The sequence below is a fragment of the Astyanax mexicanus genome, chromosome 4, assembly GCF_023375975.1.
Source record: "Astyanax mexicanus isolate ESR-SI-001 chromosome 4, AstMex3_surface, whole genome shotgun sequence".
NCBI lineage: Eukaryota > Metazoa > Chordata > Actinopteri > Characiformes > Acestrorhamphidae > Astyanax > Astyanax mexicanus.
This window is the reverse complement of record NC_064411.1, coordinates 22,896,526-22,916,539: the sequence shown is the minus strand read 5'-3', so window position 1 is coordinate 22,916,539 and position 20,014 is coordinate 22,896,526. Positions and strand designations below refer to the sequence as shown.

General features: G+C 37.5%; 3 protein-coding genes across 4 annotated transcripts in view; all 3 read left to right on the top strand.

The window, feature by feature from the left end:
- Window positions 1–20,014, top strand: part of LOC125780501 (zinc finger protein 239-like) — a 1,096,042-nt gene that overhangs the window by 972,952 nt on the left and 103,076 nt on the right. The window lies entirely within an intron of this gene.
- Window positions 1–20,014, top strand: part of LOC125801162 (zinc finger protein 585A-like) — a 270,147-nt gene that overhangs the window by 147,057 nt on the left and 103,076 nt on the right. The gene's annotated exons all lie outside the window — the stretch shown is intronic.
- LOC125801414 (zinc finger protein 271-like) overlaps window positions 1–20,014 on the top strand; it is a 233,679-nt gene that overhangs the window by 125,687 nt on the left and 87,978 nt on the right. The window contains exon 1 of one of the 2 annotated variants that reach the window (XM_049478104.1): window positions 10,853–10,875. The exons of the other annotated variant lie outside the window; for it this stretch is intronic. The gene's annotated coding sequence lies outside the window, so the exon portion shown is untranslated. Of the gene's footprint in view, window positions 1–10,852; window positions 10,876–20,014 lie in introns of those variants that run through there. 2 annotated transcript variants of the gene reach the window in all.

The window sequence follows — 20,014 nt, the reverse complement described above, 5'->3', positions numbered from 1 at the left end:
CACATCTCTGATTATGACTCTGAGCTATATTTAAAACATTGCTGTGATATTCTGAAGCCTGCAGTTAAACCAGTGGATAATCGTGGAACGTGGTATGAAGCATCAAGTGAAACTACGTAAAGATGCTGTAGATCATTTGGTTAAATGATTATTTTGATTGGTTATCACTGCCTTGTGTATGTTCACTCATTTGGAGGCGGAGCCTAACAGCAGTCTGTGTTTCTGTTCATTGTGGCTGCTGGAGTGAAGTGCGGATTAAACAAATAACCTGTGGTTCCTTTCTAAGACTAGAGTGGAATGTGACAACGCTGCCATTTGTACTTTGTGTTCAGACGTGGGACACAACTATTTCACATGCCCTAAATCCTACGCCAACAAATTCAAGCAAAGACTAGGCTTTCCAAGACCAAGTGACCTAAAACACACAGAATCCGGGGCATTTACAGAGATAGAGACAGGACAGATGCAAGTTCAAGGTACGATCATCAACATTATCAAGATCATAGAGGAAGAGCAAATGTCTGAATCAGTCCAGAGTGGAGAAGCGGAAAAAGAAGTGTCTTAAGAGGAGCTTTATGAAGAGGGAGAAGAATCAGTTCAAATGGAAGTTCAGATGAAAGTTCAGACAGCGACTGGTCAAGAGAATCATCAGAAAGTGGAGAAATATGAAGGACGGGTCCCACAATCAAAAGAAAATGACGATAACCCCTTTATGCAGATGCAATTTTATGTTCATTTTCATGCGATTTGCACCAACTACACTCTAAAACATTGTATCTTAAGTTTTACATAGAGCACAATGATAATTCAGGGATTAAACTGAAATGAAACAATAATTCACCTCCAGTCTTTTATTTACATTATTTACGTTCCATTTGAGAACATCAAATGCTGACAAAAATGTAAAATAAATAAATAAATAAAATAAAAACTGTTCTTTTTGGAATTTACAGTGTGTGTATGGAAGCTGGTGATAAAAAATCAGTCATGTTCTACATTTCCTGATTCACCAGGGTCTTGAAAAACAAGGTACAACATTTGTAAAAGATACAAGGAAGCATTAAATTTTTTTTATTACCTTATCCAAAATGTAAAAGTATACCCAAAACTTTTCTGACACCACATATTGGACATCAAAGTCTTTCAGAAAATAAAAATAGAATTTCTAAAAATCTTATCAAATCCTGTCTGTAGGTTTTCTCTGTAGTATTATGTGGTGACATGTCTGAAAGACAGGGTTGCAGATAACACAGTTAATATTACAGGAGAAGGGAAATTACTGGGATAAGTATAACATGGGCTAAAAGATTCCTTTAGAGAACTTTTTCCTCTTGAGAGAGACTTTACTCGATTTGATTCTCGAGTTAAAACACGCATTGATAGAATATATGTTACTAAAGATATAAAGGTCCAAAATTATAGAATTGAACTCATGTAAAATTAAATCTGGGAATCAGAGAACAACGGGGGTTCTGGAAGCGAAAAATTAGAAAAACTAAAGACGTGGAAGTTTAAACCCATTCTAATGCAAAATTATGGGATACTTTTAAAAGTCAGATTAAAATGTTTCTGGTACATAATTGTGAAAAATTAAATAGTGAAGAAAATGAATATTACAGTCAATTTACAGGAGAATATGTGGAAATTCAAAGCAAAAGAGATAAAACTATAGAAGATTAAGATAATCTTTTAAATTAAGATTAAGATGAATAAACATTTTAAAAATGTACAACTTTAAGCAGGTATGGATAATAGCTGCTCAGGAAACACGGGAAATGTTATTAAACGGGTAAATGACAAGAAAAATGAAAATGATTAAAGGGATTAGAGATGAGCATGGGAATATAATAATAATAATAATAATAATAATGGGGGGGTGTCACGTGACCGCGACGAAGATGGCAGCTTAGAGAGGGAGCTCCGTAGAACCGTGCACAATTTCAACGAAAAAACTCCAGACAAACGTCGATATTTGTTCGAGTCTGAGCATGTCAAACCCCTCTGCGACCAAGCAGTGTGATATTTTTACACGAGCACGCAAAAACACGCCAAAACCGACTTCAACGAGTCCTCCAGCTAATAAGGCTGCTAGCATTAGCAACGACAACATGGCTAACATAGCCGAAGTTTTAAACGAGCTGAAAGCGCTTCGTGCGGACTTCGGGACGAAGCTGGATAATATGACCAGTCACTTGACCGATATGACAGCCTCGCTGACATCACTGGAGAGCAAGGTAACAGAAATGAGAGGAGATGTTTCTGCTAACACAGCCCGCATTGATGAAGCAGAACGCCGTGTCAGCGATGTGGAAGATGTACTGGAAAACACTAAAGCTACATTGAACTCGGCAATTAAGCGAATCGCCTTTCTCGAATCCAAAGCAGACGACCTGGAAAATCGGGGTAGGAGAAAGAATCTCCGTGTGCTTGGGGTGAGAGAGGGAGCTGAAGGTAAACAGCCATTGTTCGACTTCATGAACAACATGCTACCGCGATGGCTGGGGTTGAGTTCTGAAACAGCTTTCACCTTGGAGCGTGTGCACCGCACACTCGCATCTGCAAAACCCAACCAAAACAGAGCGATTTTGGTTCGCTTTCTAAAGTTCCAGGAGAAGGAGTTCGTTTACAGAGAAGCACGGCGCAAGGACATTACTCACGAAGGGGCAAAGATCACGGTGGTGCAGGATCTCTCAGCGGAGACAGTTCGAGTTCGCCGAAGCTTTAACGCTATTACTAAGCAATTTGTTGACATCAAGGCCTTCCGCGGATTTCAACACAGTCCCTGCAAACTCAGAGTCCTGCATAATGGCAAGATACACCTCTTCTCAACACCGCAAGAAGCGGAGGAATTCTATGGGAAGATTTCCCAGCCCAAGTGAATACTATAGAAACGTTTGAACGTTTAAAAACTGAACACTGCATAATGGTAAAAGGCAAGCTACATCTCTCTGAACAAACCTTACAGGCCTGAGGTGATTTTTTTTTTTCTCTTCCCTTATATAAATGGTTGAGTTTGGTATGACTTAATAAGTTGTATAGTTCGCGAATGAGATATGTTCAAAAAAGGAGTATCTTATAAAACAAAGTGCACGGTTTAGGAGAACAAATTGTTTATTTGAAGGTATGGGTCGGGTTTTGTTGACTAGTTGCTCCCCAAGTGTTGTGGATCAACGTCCCCTGTATTTTTTTCGACCTGAGGGAGGGAGGGAGGAGAGTGGGTTGGATACACGTCAGTGGGGGGGGGGGGGGGGAGAAGGGGTGGGGGGAGAGGGGGGTTGTTCGTTCAGTGTGTCAGTGTGTGTTCAGGCATGTGCACCGGTTTTTTTTTTTTTGTTTTTTTTTTTTTTTTTTTTTATTGCTTTAATTGCTTCAAAATTTATGTTCTGACAACTGATAACAAACTATGGATGTAACAGAACAAAGTAAATTTAGAATTGAAATTACCAGCTGGAATGTTAGAGGGATAAGAAAGTTTGCCAAACTTAAACAAGTAATGAATAGGATAAAATATCTTAACTCTAGAATAGTTTTCTTACAAGAAACTCACTTAACCGACTTAGACATGTATCGTTTGAACAAAAAGTGGCCAGGACAAGTTTATTGTGCCTCATATAAAACGCATGCCAGGGGGGTCGCTATACTCATACACAACTCAATATCATTTCAGGTCAAAAAAACCATACAGGACCCATATGGAAGATATATTATTGTACAAGGCGAAATACAGAATCAAAAACTAAATCTTATAAATGTTTATGGCCCCAACGAGGACAACCCATCCTTTTTCAAAAATCTATTTCTTACAGTATCTGCTTTAGAAGGGTTAAATATTATAGGGGGGGATTTCAACTGCACCTTAAATCCATTGTTAGACAGATCCACCCACACTGACATGGCCCATGTACAAACTAGGAAAATGCTTACTAATCATATGAAGGATCTAAGATTAATCGATATATGGAGGACACAGAACCCTAATGACAGAGAATATTCTTGCTACTCAAGTACATATAAAACGCATTCCCGTATCGATTATTTTTTAATTTCAATGGAACTACAGAAAAAAGTAAAAAAATGTTGGTATAATAGTATAGTAATCAGTGACCACGCAGCCGTATCAATGGAAATTCAATTAGGAAGACTGGAACGTTGTTCAAGATGGAGACTACAAACATACTTATTACAAGATCCAGTCTTTGTTAAATTTATAGAAAATTGCATTAATACATATTTTGACATGAACAGAGATGAAACTACAGCTAGCATAAGATGGGAAGCGTTTAAGGCCTACATAAGGGGAGAAATTATTAGTTATAAAAAGTCAACAACAAAGCAAAATAATTTGGAGCTGCAAACATTGGAACACAAAATTAGAGAACTAGAAAAGGAAATCTATGAGGATGAGGACACAGGAACATTACAGAATCTATTAGTTTTGAGAGCGGAATATGATAAATTGACATCTGATAAGGTAGCTAAAAGTTTAATGTGGACTAAACAAACCTATTATGACCAAGGGGAAAAACCAGGTAAACTACTAGCATGGAGGGTTAAAAAAATACAAGCTGAGAGAACAATCTTAAGCACAAAGCTGGCATCTGGCAACTTAACGACGGACCCGCAGGAGATTAATGATAACTTTAGAGACTTTTATAAACTATTATACGAGTCAGAACATACAGGAAATAGGGAGGACCAGACAAAATTTCTTAACCAGTTACAATTTCAGAAGATAACAGAGGATGAAATGATAAAATTAGATAGCTCATTAACAGTAAAGGATCTCTCTAATGCTATAGGTGATATGAAAAGCGGTAAAGCCCCAGGACCAGATGGCTTACCAATAGAGTTTTACAAGACATTTGGTAAAAAGCTTGTAAAACCACTTCTGGATATGTTTGAAGAATCGCTGGATAAAGGAATGCTTCCAGACTCACTCAGATTAGCTTTAATAACCCTAATATTAAAACCAAATAAGCCCCCGGATGAATGTGCCTCTTACAGACCAGTTAGTTTAATGGGATGTGATACAAAAATATTATGTAAAGCCCTTTCAAGGAGATTGGATGAATATCTGCCTAACCTGGTTAGGGACGATCAACAAGGTTTCATACAGAAAAGACAAGGATACCACAACATTAGAAGGGTCCTAAATATACTTTATGAGAAACACAATGCTTCAGATACAGCAATACTATCAGTAGATGCTAGCCAAGCATTTGATAGAATAGAATGGAACTACTTGTTTGATGTGCTTCCTAGATTTGGTCTAGGCAACAACTTCCTTAAATGGATTAAATTGCTATATACAAACCCAATGGTTGTAGTATTAACTAATAATACCATTTCAAAACCCTTTAGTCTAAAGAGGTCTACTAGACAGGGCTGCCCACTATCACCGCTATTATTTACATTAGCAATTGAACCCTTGGCTATAGCTGTACGAATGCACACAGAAATACAGGGTATTACAATTGGTGTCACAGAACACTGCATTTCTTTATTCGCCGATGATATAATTTTCTTCTTGTCAAAATTAAAAACAAGTATCCCCAATCTGATAACATTAATAGAGAAATTTGGAAGATTTTCTGGATATAAAATTAATAATTCTAAATCAGTGCTAATGTTCCTCAACAAAAAAGAAAGATATAATCCCATGATAAATACCCCATTTGCTACAACTATAGAGGGTTTCAGATATTTGGGGGTGAAGATAACTCCAGAAATAAGTGAAATAATCCCATCCAATTATAACCCCCTGCTAGAGAAAGTTACTGACACATTAAATCGCTGGTCTGTTTTACCCATATCTATGATTGGCCGAATAAACCTGATAAAAATGAGTATATTACCTAAATTTTTATTCTATTTCCAGACACTTCCACTGCCGTTACCAAGGTCCTTTTTCGATACACTCAATAAAATAATAAGCCATTTCATTTGGAATAACAGGAAAGCCAGACTTCGCCTTAAGCTGTTATATTTGCCTTATGAGAGGGGAGGCCTTCAATTACCCAACTTCGAATGGTATTATATGGCTGCCCAACTAAGTGCGGCATCGTGTTATTTCAGCGAGATAACACCCCCTGCCTGGATGGATATAGAACAGCAGTCCATTCCTGATCTGCCATTGTGTTCATATTTATACTCGAGTAATATCAAGACATTGAAAAGATGCACAAAAAATCCCTTTCTTAAAAATACAGCTTTAATCTGGCATGCCACACATAAACACATGGGAGATGAACCTACATTATCTCAATTCACTCCTATTTGGGGTAATGAACAGTTTACACCCGGTAGAAAAGACGGAGGTTTTAGGCTATGGAAAATAAAAGGAATTAAAAGAATAATGGATCTTTATGAGGAGGGAACTTTACTATCCTTTAACCAGTTGTGTCAAAGATATGACATTCCTAAGAAACATTTTTTTAAATATCTACAGTTGAAAAGCTACATGTCCTCAAAATATAAACAAATAATGTGCTTACCGCCTTTATCAGAACTTGAGAAAGTAACACTTCAAAATTTAGAAGGGAAGGGACATGTATCTAAATATTATACCATTTTAGTTGCACATAGCAAAGAATCAGTATTGGACAAATTGAATGCATGGAGAACAGACACTAGAGATAACATTGACGAAATAGATTGGAGAGAGGCCTGTTTAAAAGCACAAAAACTGACTATAAATACAAGGTTTCAATTACTTCAATACAAATGGTTAATGAGAATGTATATAACACCTGTTAAACTCCACCACATGTCTGCTAACATCCCAGATATCTGTACTAAGTGTATGACTGAAAAAGGAGACCTTCTTCATTGCTTATGGGCATGTACAAAAATGTATAGCTTTTGGAGGGATGTTATAAACTGTTTGTCAGAGATGTTCAATGCTATAGTCCCTTTAAATGCCAAATTGTGCCTGTTAGGGATATATCCGGAGAACTTTTTGCGAAAAGTGAAACAATACCCAGTCCTGGACTTCGGGCTTCTCCAAGCCAGGAGGACGATTGCATTATGCTGGAGGAGCATGGAAGGTCCTACATTGAAACTGTGGATAAGAGAACTCTCAAATTCTATTGGACTAGAAAGATTAACATATATTGTAAGGGGCAAACGAAAAGAGTTTATCAATCTCTGGGAACCATATATGATGTTGATGACAAATGTCGATACAAATTGTAAGTAATAACAATTTGTGAACTATTCATTTATCTACTTTTTCTGTATTAAGGTTTTTTTTTGTTTTTTTTTTGTTTATTGTATCGTTAATTATTTAGTTATTTTATTTTATTTATGTATTTTAATTCTTTATAAACATTGAGGGACGGTGCTTTGTGCCTGATGGGGGGGAAAAAAAACTAAACTACAATAAAGATACTTTGATAAAAATAAAAAAAAAAATAATAATAATAATAATAATAATAATAATAATAATAATAATAATAATAATAATAAAACAAAAAAGAAAAGTGGAAAAATATAAAAGAAACAAAAAAAAAAATCAAATTTTTTATCAGGCTGTCCAAAATTACAAGCAGAGGACCTCTCGTCAATGTCAACCCATTACAAAGGAAGAAACTGAAGTAAAAAAGGGTTTACATGATGGGAAAACTCCAGGACTATTCATGGAATGATTTGCAGCACTATGGTTTTCCACCAAATTTCCTTCATAAGATCAAGTTATTATATGAAAAATCAGCAGCTAAATTTAATGTTAAAGGGTATTTTAACAGAATTTGAGACACAGAGGAGTCAAACAAGGCTGCCCTTTAAGTGCAGTATTATGTGTGTGTTAGCAGTTAGTCCTCTTTTAAATAAAATTAAAAATGATACCAGAATTAAAGGAATTGATATCTTAGGTAAAGAATCTTTTAAACTTACAGACTTTGCTGATGACGACATCACAGTAATCATAAGAAATCAAAAAGAGTTCCGGATTATAGAATTTATGAAGACGTAGCAGGAGCAAAATTATATTTCGATAAAACAGAAGACATCTGGATGGGACAAAATGATCCTCTATTTTTGTACTTATAGAACAAATTTTTGAACAAATAAAAGTCAAATAAAAATGATAGGACTTTATAACAAAAGATAAATGTGCTAAAATTAACTGGAGAAATAAGGAAGAGGAAGTTGAAAATAAATTAAATCAGTGGAAATAACAAATTATAAAACTAGGATACAGATAACTAAAACTTTTGTTTTGTCAAAAAATGTGTTCCTTGCTACGATATATATACAGTCATATGAAAAAGTTTGTGCACCCCTATTAATCTTAATCATTTTTACTTCTACATATTTGGGTGTTTGCAGCAGCCATTTCAGTTTGATATATCTAATAACTGATGGACACAGTAATATTTCAGGATTGAAATTAGGTTTATTGTACTAACAGGAAATGTGCAATATGCATTAAACCAAAATTTGACCGGTGCAAAAGTATGGGCACCCTTATCATTTTATTGATTTGAATACTCCTAACTACTTTTTACTGACTTACTGAAGCACAAAATTGGTTTGGTAACCTCATTGAGCTTTGAACTTCATAGCCAGGTGTATCCAATCATGAGAAAAGGTATTTAAGGTGGCCAGTTGCAAGTTGTTCTCCTATTTGAATCTCCTGATGGACTTCACTTTGTCAGGCAGATTCTATTTAAGTGATGTCTTGATTGAGAACAGGTGTGGCAGTAATCAGGCCTGGGTGTGGCTAGAGACAGTGTACTCAGGTCAGAAACCAAAGTGAGATCTTAGCAACCACTTAGCAACACCTTGCCAACTACCTAGCAACTGCTTAGCAACCTTTAGAAACCACCCTAGACACCATAGCAACCACATATTAACAACATAGCAACTTCCATGGATAGGAAAGAATGAGATCAGCTGGCTACCTGAATGTACTAAATGACCAGTTCATTCCATCAATGGATTTCTTTTTCCCTGAAGGCAGAGGCATATTCACATGGTTATTTTTATTTACTTCCTGTCATGTTTCACAGAATGATAACATTTAAAATCATACATATAAAAAACACTTTATTACATATTTGAGTATACAACACAAATACATGCATGTCCATCCTGTCATCTTTTCTAGGATGCTGGCACTTCTATTACTACGATACACATACCTGTAGATGACTTACTGTTAATTCCAATAAGATTAGTTGACAGGATTTTTTTTTTTTATTATTTTTACTGCTACAAATTTTACTAGAGTTAAATGTTTTAACAGCTTTAGCTTTAAAGTCAGTTTGTTTCTTATTAGCAACTGTGCTAACCAGAAAATTTCTGACAACACTACATTTTTTAGCACTGTCGCTTATTATAGACCAGGCAGGGTCTGTAAAATGCTGTGATTGGTCAGAAGACAAGCCAATCCAGTCGCTGTCACTACCTAGCTTGGACCTGCCCATACTGATCTGTGACGCTGCATAAAAGTAGGTCTGCCACTAGATGGAGCCAGCGAGTGAGTCCAAATTGAATGGGGTGAATGAAGCTAGCTAATTGATTTTTTTTTCTTTTTTCCTGTAATCCACCACGTATTAGTATGTTTTTCTTTTTAGTATAAAGCCAATAATGAGAATTTATTACGAGAATTTATTACGTAAAAATACTCTTTCTCTATATATATATATTGTATATATTCTCTGTTATATACAAACAGTTTATTGGAAATGGGGCCAAGGTGTTCCAAACACACAGTGCAGGAACATTTAATTTACCTTGTGAAAGAATGCATCATGCCTTCCTCAGAAAAAGGTGACCTGATAAAGCCGGGACTGAACCTGAAAGAGGTGATGTATTATTGCTTTTCATTTTCAAAAGAGTTTTTAAAGAAATTCTTGTTATGCTCATGCAAAATTTCAAATGTGTTTATATACTTATTTTGTGTGTATTGTGTTTTAAATGTGTAAAAAGATGGTCATGTGGTGTTCTGTATAAAAAATGTAATAAAATGGTGACAATTTTTTTTTAAAGAAAAAAAGTGAATGGTATGCTTTAGTAATAAAGACTTGCCACTGCATGTCAAGATATAGAAGACAGTAAAATTATTCTGCATTACGTATAAAAAGCTGCAAACCTGCTTATTAAGAAATTAAAGCACTAAAATAATTGCAAATTTACTTTCTTTTCTTTTAGAAGTAATATGATTTTACATTTTCATGCTATATAATGCTTGAATAATTCTATCAAGTAACATTACTACACTGTTGTTTAAATGTCATCCTTCAAATAATAGATTTTAAATGTATTAATACAGTATTTTAAACATGTAATTTACTATACTTAGACTTTAAAATTAGAGAAAATATACAAGAAAATCTTATAATCTTACAGGAAGTCATTGTTAAATTAGGTATGGTAATTTTCTGTAATTTTATGGTAACCTGCAGACATTCTACCAGTTTTACGATTTTTTTGCAGTGCATTATGAATTAAAGATTAAAGTTCATGTTAGAAAATCAGAAATCAGTTTGAATGAGCTCTGTGTGTAACTCCAGCATCAGTAGCAGTAATGCTAGTAAATCTACTGACTAAAAAACATTAGTTTTAGAAAATGGAAATATATGGGTACGTTTTCTTTCCTATTTTAGTGAAATACTTTCTTCTACTTTGTAAAATTAAAGGAAAACCCCAGAGAAGTAGTTATACAATGTTTTAAATGAGAGTTTTAGCTGTTTAGCTCCATTCATCTCCATGCATTGAGGACTCCCTCGCGGGCTCCCTCTAGCGGTGATGGGGTATAATGTGATATAGCGGGGGAGGGGGCGGGGCTCTACATAACCCGGATGACGCTGAGCTTCCGGGGTCGGTAGCTGGAGCGGAGGAGGAAGAGCAGGATCAGCTGAACTACAGAAGGTATGGAGAAGTTTCTCTTTCTCTCTCTCTCATCACTAATACACACTTGAGATAAATGTGGGTTAAATCTGAGATAAATCTGAACTAAATCTGAGATAAATGTGGTGTAAATCTGATCTGGATCCTTCATAAAATCAGGGTCTCCAAACGCACAGCGGTCCAGTCTCAGCATGGATCTGCTTCTGGGTTCAGACTGATAGCAGATCAGAACCAGGCAGATCCTCCAGTTCTGGAGTTCTTCAGTCTGAATGTGGATCTGATCCGCTGAGCGCTTTACTCCTTATTCTGCGTGGTGATCAGGGGGCGTGTGTTCGAATGTCTGGTGCAGCAGCAGCTCCATAATTTTCCCGTCAAAATAAAAGTCTACCTGTTAAATATTACATTTAAAAATAATTAGTTTTAGAAATTATTGTAGTGAGGTAAGGGTCAGGCAAGACTTCGTAAAGTGGAATTTTACTTTGCCACTAGTGTTTTAATAATAATTATTAGCTTACTGATTTAAAAGAAAACTCACTTTTTTACTGTAATAATAAACATAATTAAAAAATCATTTTAAAATGTTCACAGTATCTTTAGCTACATTTAATAATAATAATAATAATAATAATAATAATAATAATAATAACACGACACATTAAGAGACTTGACATTGTGAATGAAGATACATCAAAATCATATTTTATCAGAATAGAAAAACTGAGAATAAACAGAATATAATAATCTGTTATTTGGCTATAATATTTACTACTGAAGCAAGTGTAGCACAGTAATAAAGTTATACTGTAACTGTAATTCATATAATCTAATTAGCCATTTGTTTAATGCATTTTAATGGTTAATAATGTTTAAACTTGTCTTCTAAGAATTAATTGATAACTTAATAATTTTACAGCGTTTATTACTGTTGTAAGTGTAACAGAGTAATAAAATACCTTTGTTTTAGATGAACTTTATAAAATGAGGCACTTTAATGCTGTTAAATGAAGTTTTGGCGGCCCCTGCTGTTTAGTGGTGAACTGCAGTTACGCTACGTTTGGTCTTTCTGAGCCACCGTACCTCAGCAACGGTCTGTGTGTTTCTGTGCTGCGGGTAGGTGCTGAGCTCCGTGTTTTATGAATAAATAGTGGTTAAAAACATGTTTTAAGTTAAAAATACTGCTATTAATTCCAGTATAAGACAGATTAAAAAGTGTTTTTGTAGAGAATTCACTGATTTAGGTCATAGTTAAGAGTTTATGAGCTTATTTCTCTCTTCTCTGTTAGAAGTTAAGTGAAACTAACACGAGTTTTCCCTCCACTGTCTGTAGCTGTGCCAGCAGAATATCAGATAATCCTATTATTATTATTATTATTATTATTATTATTATTAATTATTATTATTTAATGAGAAATATTTTATTTATTTATTCAGCTCTGTCTTAACTGCAGTAGCCGCTCCAGTAAAAAACGGCTAACCGGCGGTGCTAACTGTATTTCCGAGCTGAATTAATCACTGTTTTTAATAACTGATTGATTTCTTACTGCTGGTTAGGGTTGGTAGGATCTGTGGTTTGATATTAGATGTGGATTATGGCTGTAGTTCACTCAGTATAGTTATTTATTACATTCACAATGCCGGAATGCATTTGCTAGCTAGGCTAACAGACTGCAGATCTTCATAGAGATGGCTAACGGCTAACTGGCGATGCTAACTGTATTTCCGAACTAAATTAATGATTGTTTTCTAATAACAGATAGGCGTGTTTGTGCTGGTTAGTGTTTGTAGATCCTGTGGTTTTATAGTATATGTGGATTATGGCTATAGTTTACTCCAGTCTGTAGTTATAATACCTTTACAACACCGGAATGCAGCTGCTGTTCAGTTCAGTGCTAATGCTAGCTAGGCTAACAGACTGCTGGTGTTAATCTGTTTACCTCTCGGGCGCTGACTTTACGTGTACCGTTCTACTGTACAGCGTTTCCAAAGTTAAAACTCTCCGGATAATCGACTTTTTTGTAGACAAACAGCTAAAGTTACTCAGTCAGCCGCAGACTGAAGCGGCTGGTGGTTCAGGGTAAACTGTTAAACTGGAAACCGGATCAGTGATGAGTTTGAGGTTAACGTTAAAGCGGGTTTATTGTCCAGCTCAAGCTGTGGACTGGAATATAAATCAGTAAGTGGATCGGCCGTGCCCGCCCGATATCCGATTCGTCGAATTACGTCAATATCGGCCCCCATACCGATATTGTATCGGATCAGTCCCATCTCTAATATTAAGAAATGCTTAATAAAAGTAGTGTAATGAAGAAATTCATTATTTAATTTACTGGCAGCGTCTTTTATATTAGGGGTATAGAGTATATTGATAAACCGCAAAACTGTATTACCCAGCAACACTTGTTTTAGTACAGATATTACAGTCAAACCTCTAAAATCCACTGGTTTTGTTTATTCTTCTAGTATAAATCATGCTGTCAGTGGCTAAAATAAATATATTTTTATTTATAATTCTACTTGTATTAAAGAATTATGTGTTCTGGATCAGAATATTATCATAAAGTACAGGGGTTAAATTGTATTTCTTAAGAACACTCGCTTAAAACAAGACATTACAAACAATTCAAACAAGAACCTGATTTCAGCTATGTGATGCTACCAAAATATCCTAGCGTAAAATAACATTTAATTTTTATTTACAACCAGTTATTTAGCTGACAAGCTAAAGTTATCAGTGATTTGTTTATCCGGGTAGCAAATGTTAGCTAAAATTGCAAGTGGCTAATGCTAAAGTAGTAGCTCGTGTTAGCTAGCTAGCTAAAGGTATCAACATTTTTTAAATCTGTAGCTAATTTTAGAAAGCTAGCTAAAGTTGCAAGCACTTTATAACAGGTAGCTAATGTCAGCTAGCTGCAAGCATTATATTACCAATAGTTAATGTTTGCTAGTTGCAAGCGTTTTATAATCAGTAGCTAAAGTTTACTTGCTAGCTAAAGGTACCAGCAGTTTTTAATTGGTAGCTAACATTACTGAATTAAAAAAATATATATTTTTTGAATTGCACTACTGCAACAAAATGAATATTTAATTGTATTATTTCATATGATATGATATGGCGCATATCACATGAGATATTAAATAATGCAAGAATTTTATCAGATTTGTATCAGAAGTTAATGATCCAGAATATCATGATTCTAATAATGCACTCTGAATATCTCCATATAACCAGGATTAAAGTAAAATAAATGATACTGGACAGATATAATCTGTCTTTAGTAGATATATAATGAGGGATTGAGAAACAGTGTGAATTTTTCCTTTTGCTAAAAACAGTATAAAAAAAGTAGTACCCTGACATGATAATTAGGGGTGGGTGATATGGCACAATATTGTAGGGTGTAATATTGTTCACAATATTTCAAAATGCTGGTTATATTTCACGCAGTGGTGTGAAAAAGTGTTTGCCCCCTTCCTGCTTTCCTGTTGTTTTGCATGTTTGTCACACTTAAATGTTTTGAAACATTAAACCAATTAAAATTTTGGTCAAAGACAACACAGGTAAACACAACATGCTATTTTTAAATGAAGCTGTTTATTATTAAGTGAGAAAAAAAATCCAAACCTACATGGCCCTGTGTGAAAAAATGATTGCCCCCTTGTTAAAACATACCGTCACTGTGGTTTCTGACACCTGAGTACACTGTCTCTAGCCACACCCAGGCCTGATTATTGCCACACCTGTTATCAATGAAGACATCACTTAAATAGAACCTGCCTGACGAAGTGAAGTCCACCAAAAGATCCTTAAAAGCAACACATCATGCAGAGATCCAAAGAAATTCAGGAACAATTGAGAAAGAAGGTAATTGACCTGGAACTGGACCTTCCCAGAAGTGACCGGCTGCCCAAAATGACCGCAAGCGCGCAGCGACGACTCACCCAAAACGTCCCAAAAGACTCCACAACAACATCCAAAGACCTGCAGTCCTCACTTGCCTTAGTTAAGGTCAGTGTTCATGCCTCCACCATCAGAAAGAGACTGGGAAAAAATGGCCGACATGTCTAAATTTCTAGACAAAAAACACTGCTGTGCAAAAAGAACATTTAAAGCTCGTCTCAAGTTTTCCAAAACACATCTTGATGATCCCCAAGACTTTTGGGAAAATATTCTGTGAACCGGTTTTGCGGCACCAGGGCCTGGAAGATCTGCTGTGATAAATGGAACTATGAATTCTGCTGTCTACCAAAAGATCCTGAAGGAGAATGTCTGACCATCTGTTTGTGACCTCAAGCTGAAATGAACTTGGGTTCTGCAGCAGGACAATGATCCAAAACACACTAGCAAGTCCACCTCTGAATGGCTGAAGAAAACCAAAATGAAGACTTTGGTGTGGCCTAGTCAAAGTCCTGACCTGAATCCGATTGAGATGCTGTGGCATGACCTTAAAAAGGCTGTTTATGCTCGAAAACCCTCCAATGTAGCTGAATTACAACAATTCTGTAAAGATGAGTGGACCAAAATTCCTCCACAGTGCTGTAAAAGACTCGCAAGCGCTTGGTTGCAGTTGTTGCTGTTAAGGGTGGCCCGACCAGCTATCAGGTTTAGGGGTAATCACTTTTTCACACAGGGCCATGTAGATTTTTTTTCTCCCTTAATAACCTTCATTTAAAAATAGCGTTTTGTGTTTACCTGTGTTGTCTTTGACTAATATTTAAATTGGTTTGATGTTTTTTCACACCACTGTACATGTAAATTCTACCTGACTATAACCATCATATATATCCACAAACAACAAAACCCAGACTACTACTCTATAAAGTAACGTTATGAATATGAAGCTAAACAGACTATCTCAGTAAAACACCACAGCAACAAAATAAGATGCTACTTACTTGTCCAACAAGAAGCCGAACATTTCGGCTTCTGTTTTCAGCTGTTTAGCGTCTCTTAGCTCACGCCAACGAGTGAAAGAGATTCCCATATTTATTCTTGGCCATTCTCTAGGCCGTTTAGTCTCTCTTTCTCACTTTCTGGCTTTCACAGACATCTTCCGTCTCTTTCCAGCTTCTAGTCTAACTGACTGTCACAGGCTGTATTTTATTAAGCACACAGAGGGTTTGATCTGTGTGTTTAGATTTTTGAGTCTTTTTAACCATCAGAACCACAGATCTCATCACAGTTCACATGGTTAGCTCTGTTACCTTTTTCTTAGAAAAATCGCCGTTTATCCAGATATGTTTTAACATCAGAGCTGCAACCCACTGCAGGAACTTAAAAATCCTCCCCAGCGAGACAGAGTGGGGTGGGGCTTCTCTACCTGCGCTCCGCAAAACCAGCAGGCTGATTGGCTGTTTCTCCTGAAAGGCGGAACTTTATCCTTGAACTGGCTCCGTGATTAGTGTTAAGAGATTTTCCATTTACACACGGCCAGTGGCCTGTCTCATCATTAATAATATAGCTGAGCTGAGCAAAATGATTCTGGGATAAAGCCCCTGAAGCCCAGGCCAGGGACGCCCCTGGTTAGAACTGCAGGGTGGAAAGCAGGTCGCAGCTCTCGAAAGAGGCAAACTTACAGAGCCTGGTTTGAGCTCAGAGGAGCTCCGGCACAGACACGAGAGGACCGCTATTCCTCCTATTACACCTCAGTGCAGCGCTGCAGTGAGTCAGAAGCTGTAATTTTACTTCTTTAAAAACTTCAACAGTCAAGGAAATCCTTCCTAGTGTGCCTTTAAATAAAGATACTCAGGGAAATGGGAATACGAGTATCTTCTCAAGATCAACTTTGAATCTTTTATCCAGAACTAACAAAAGGTAGAAAACACAAGAATACCCCAGAAGAAGGGAAAACAAAAAGCAGCCCCAGGAGAACACCCAAGGAGGCTTTAAAATAAAACCTAAGGACATTTGTCTTTCTTTCTTTCAAACTAAAAGTTCTCAGCTTCTAGTGAGACTGGAACAGAATCAAGACTGTCTGAACAGTGGGCAGTCCTTATAAAGGCACTAAGCAGGTGTCTGCCTGATTATTGCAAATGGCAAAATGTGGCCTCCCTCTAGTGGCTGGAGGACCACCAGGTACAGTACAGAAGCTTTTATGGTAATATGAAGATGTCCCAGTAGTTTTGTCAATGTAGTGTAACTGATTGATTTAGACAGTTCTCTTCAGTTAATTGACCTGTTTTTATATTAATATTCATTGGCATTTTTCTTTGTTTTTTTTTTTTTTCCCAGAAATGAAAATATTCCCCTGAAATTAATCACCAACAACCAGGATATTTAACTAAGAGCAATGTTAAACTGCTGAAAGAGGTGAAGCAGAAGCCGTCCTGAAGAATCTCCAGAACACACAGAAATTGTTGCATTTAACAGACAAATGAAGCCAAGTCCCGACATGGAGAAACATCAGCACTTTGTCAAGAGTTTTACTAAACAGAGTAATCTCAAAAATCACCAGCGCATTCACACAGGAGAGAAACCGTATTACTGCTCAGACTGTGAGAAGAGTTTTACTAAACAGAGTCATCTCAAAGTCCACCAGCGCATTCACACAGGACAGAAACCGTATCACTGCTCAGACTGTGGGAAGAGATTTACTCAACAGAGTCATCTCAAAATACACCAGCGCATTCACACAGGAGAGAAACCGTATTACTGCTCAGACTGTGGGAAGAGATTTACTCAACAGAGTGATCTCAAAATACACCAGCGCATTCACACAGGAGAGAAACCGTATTACTGCTCAGACTGTGGGAACAGTTTTAATCAACTGGGGACTCTCAAACTGCATCAGCGCATTCACACAGGAGAGAAACCGTATTACTGCTCAGACTGTGGGAAGTGTTTTACTCAACAGAGTAGTCTCAAAAAACACCAGCGCATTCACACAGGAGAGAAACCGTATCACTGTTTATACTGTGGGAAGAGTTTTAATCAACAGAGTCATTTCAAAATACACCAGCGCATTCACACAGGAGAGAAACCGTATCACTGCTCAGACTGTGGGAAGAGTTTTACTGAACAGGGTACTCTCAAAAATCACCAGCGCATTCACACAGGAGTGAAACCATATTACTGCTCAGAATGTGGGAACAGTTTTACTCAACAGAGTCATCTCAATAAACACCAGCGCATTCACACAGGAGAGAAAACTATCCCAAATTTGTCCCACGGCAATTAAAATCTTTTGGACAGAACACCTTAATCCTACATGTTCCACCAGAAACAAACATTAACTGATTTTAACAATGGATTTTACAGGTTCAGCAAAATGAATCTTATCCAGCAATCATGTTTATTGAATTCCATGTTGTGTTTTCTCGTATGTTTGATATTTCAGGACATTCTTTGTGAGACAGAGCTCAGTTTTTAGGGTAGTTACGGTAAGAGTTCAGTTCTGGAGAAGGGAAGGTCATTCGAATGAGGGCACTGTCAAGGATTCAAGGAGATTTTATTGTCATTCGCATCACGTGGTACATGAGATGGAACGAAATTGTGATCTCACGATCCAGTTTATACCCAAGAGCTTTTATTAAAATAGATATATAGATAAATAAAGGAATACAATAAAAATAGAATATACATAATAGATAAGATAAATACCCCCAAAAAAGAAAAATAAATAGAAGAGAAGACATGTTGCAGCAACATGAAGTCCAGAGTGCAAGTGTGCTATAGCAGCATGATAATGAAACTAGAGCAGTAAAAGATAAAGTTTCTCAGTGCGGCTAAAGTGACAGTGTTTGTAAACAGTAATTGTCCTCGTGTGTCAGTGCAGTGTGTTGTTAGGTGGAGTTTGAGAGTCTTACAGCTTCCGGAATGAAGCTGTTTCTCAGTCTCGTTGTTTTGCACTTGATGCTCCGCAGCCTCCGGCCTGAGGGGAGTGGGACAAAAAGTGTGTGTGCTCAGGCAGGGATGGGTCTTTGGAGCTTTGTGCAACGTTAGATTTGTAGTCCGTGATGCACTTGATGCCCCTCCACATGCTCTGTGGATCCTGGGAGGAAAAGTGTCCCTGGATTTTCTGAGCATATGCAGCTTTTGCCCTCTTAACTCCAACAGTCAGCTCTCTTCTGTGTTCAGCCAGGGCACATCCTCCACACACTTGCTGATGTACCCAAGAATAGCAGATGTGTATTCCTCCAGATCCAGCTCCCCCTCACACTAAGCAGCCTCCCTGAAGACCTGCCAATCTGTGCAGTCAAAGCAGTCCTGCAGCACAGCGTCGCCGTCATTGGGCCACACAGTGATGGTCTTCTGTGTGGGTTTGGAGCGTCGCAGCGGGGGGTGGTATGCAGGGACCAGCATGAAGGAGATGTGGTCGCAAAGCCCGAGGTGGGGGCAGGGGAAGGCTCTGTTGGTGTAAACACAGTCTAGCGTGTTATTACCTCGCGTTGGCATGTTCACGTGTTGTTCAGCGTGTTCTTCAGTTCTACGTGGTTAAAATCGCCCGCTACCACGTAGAACGCATCCGGATGCTTGTTCTGAAGCGAGCTAGTGTTGTCATAAAGCTCCTTCAGCGCGTTGTTAGCATTAGCATCCGGTGCTATTTAAACAGCATTCACGAACACCACCGAAAACTCACGAGGCAGATAGTGTGGGCGACACTCAGCTGTTCTGTGGCCTCGGAGCAGTGGCTGTTTACCAACACGCAGTTTGTGCACCAACCTTTGTTTATGTAGACGCACAAGCCACCCCCCCGGTCTTTCCCTGAAAGCAGGCTGCGGTCCGCTTGGAAGAGCTACCGGCCGGCGAGCTGGAAGGCTGAGTCCGGCATGGTGTGGTTCAGCCAGGTGAGACAAATCACAGCGCAGTTCCTCATCTCCTCAGAAACACTCATCCTCAGCCGCAGCAGATCAAGCTTGTTCTCCAAAGAGCGGAAGTTGGGTCAGAACTGACGTAAAAACAGCTCAAAATAGGGTGTTAGCTAGGAGCGTGAGAAGCCGCTGCACTACTGTGCGTCGCCATCTTGCATCTTACATTCAGTGCTTGCACCAGATGTTAGATTAGCATAACTTAGTCTTTAAAATTTAGATGTCGTAGTTTTTAGGAGTAAAGTAGGATTCTTAGCTTGCAACTAAATGTTTAGGACCAAACCTTTAACCTAAGGTCCATCCATATGAAAGGAGAAGGGGAAAACACCACCAGAGCCACAGAGAGACGACACTG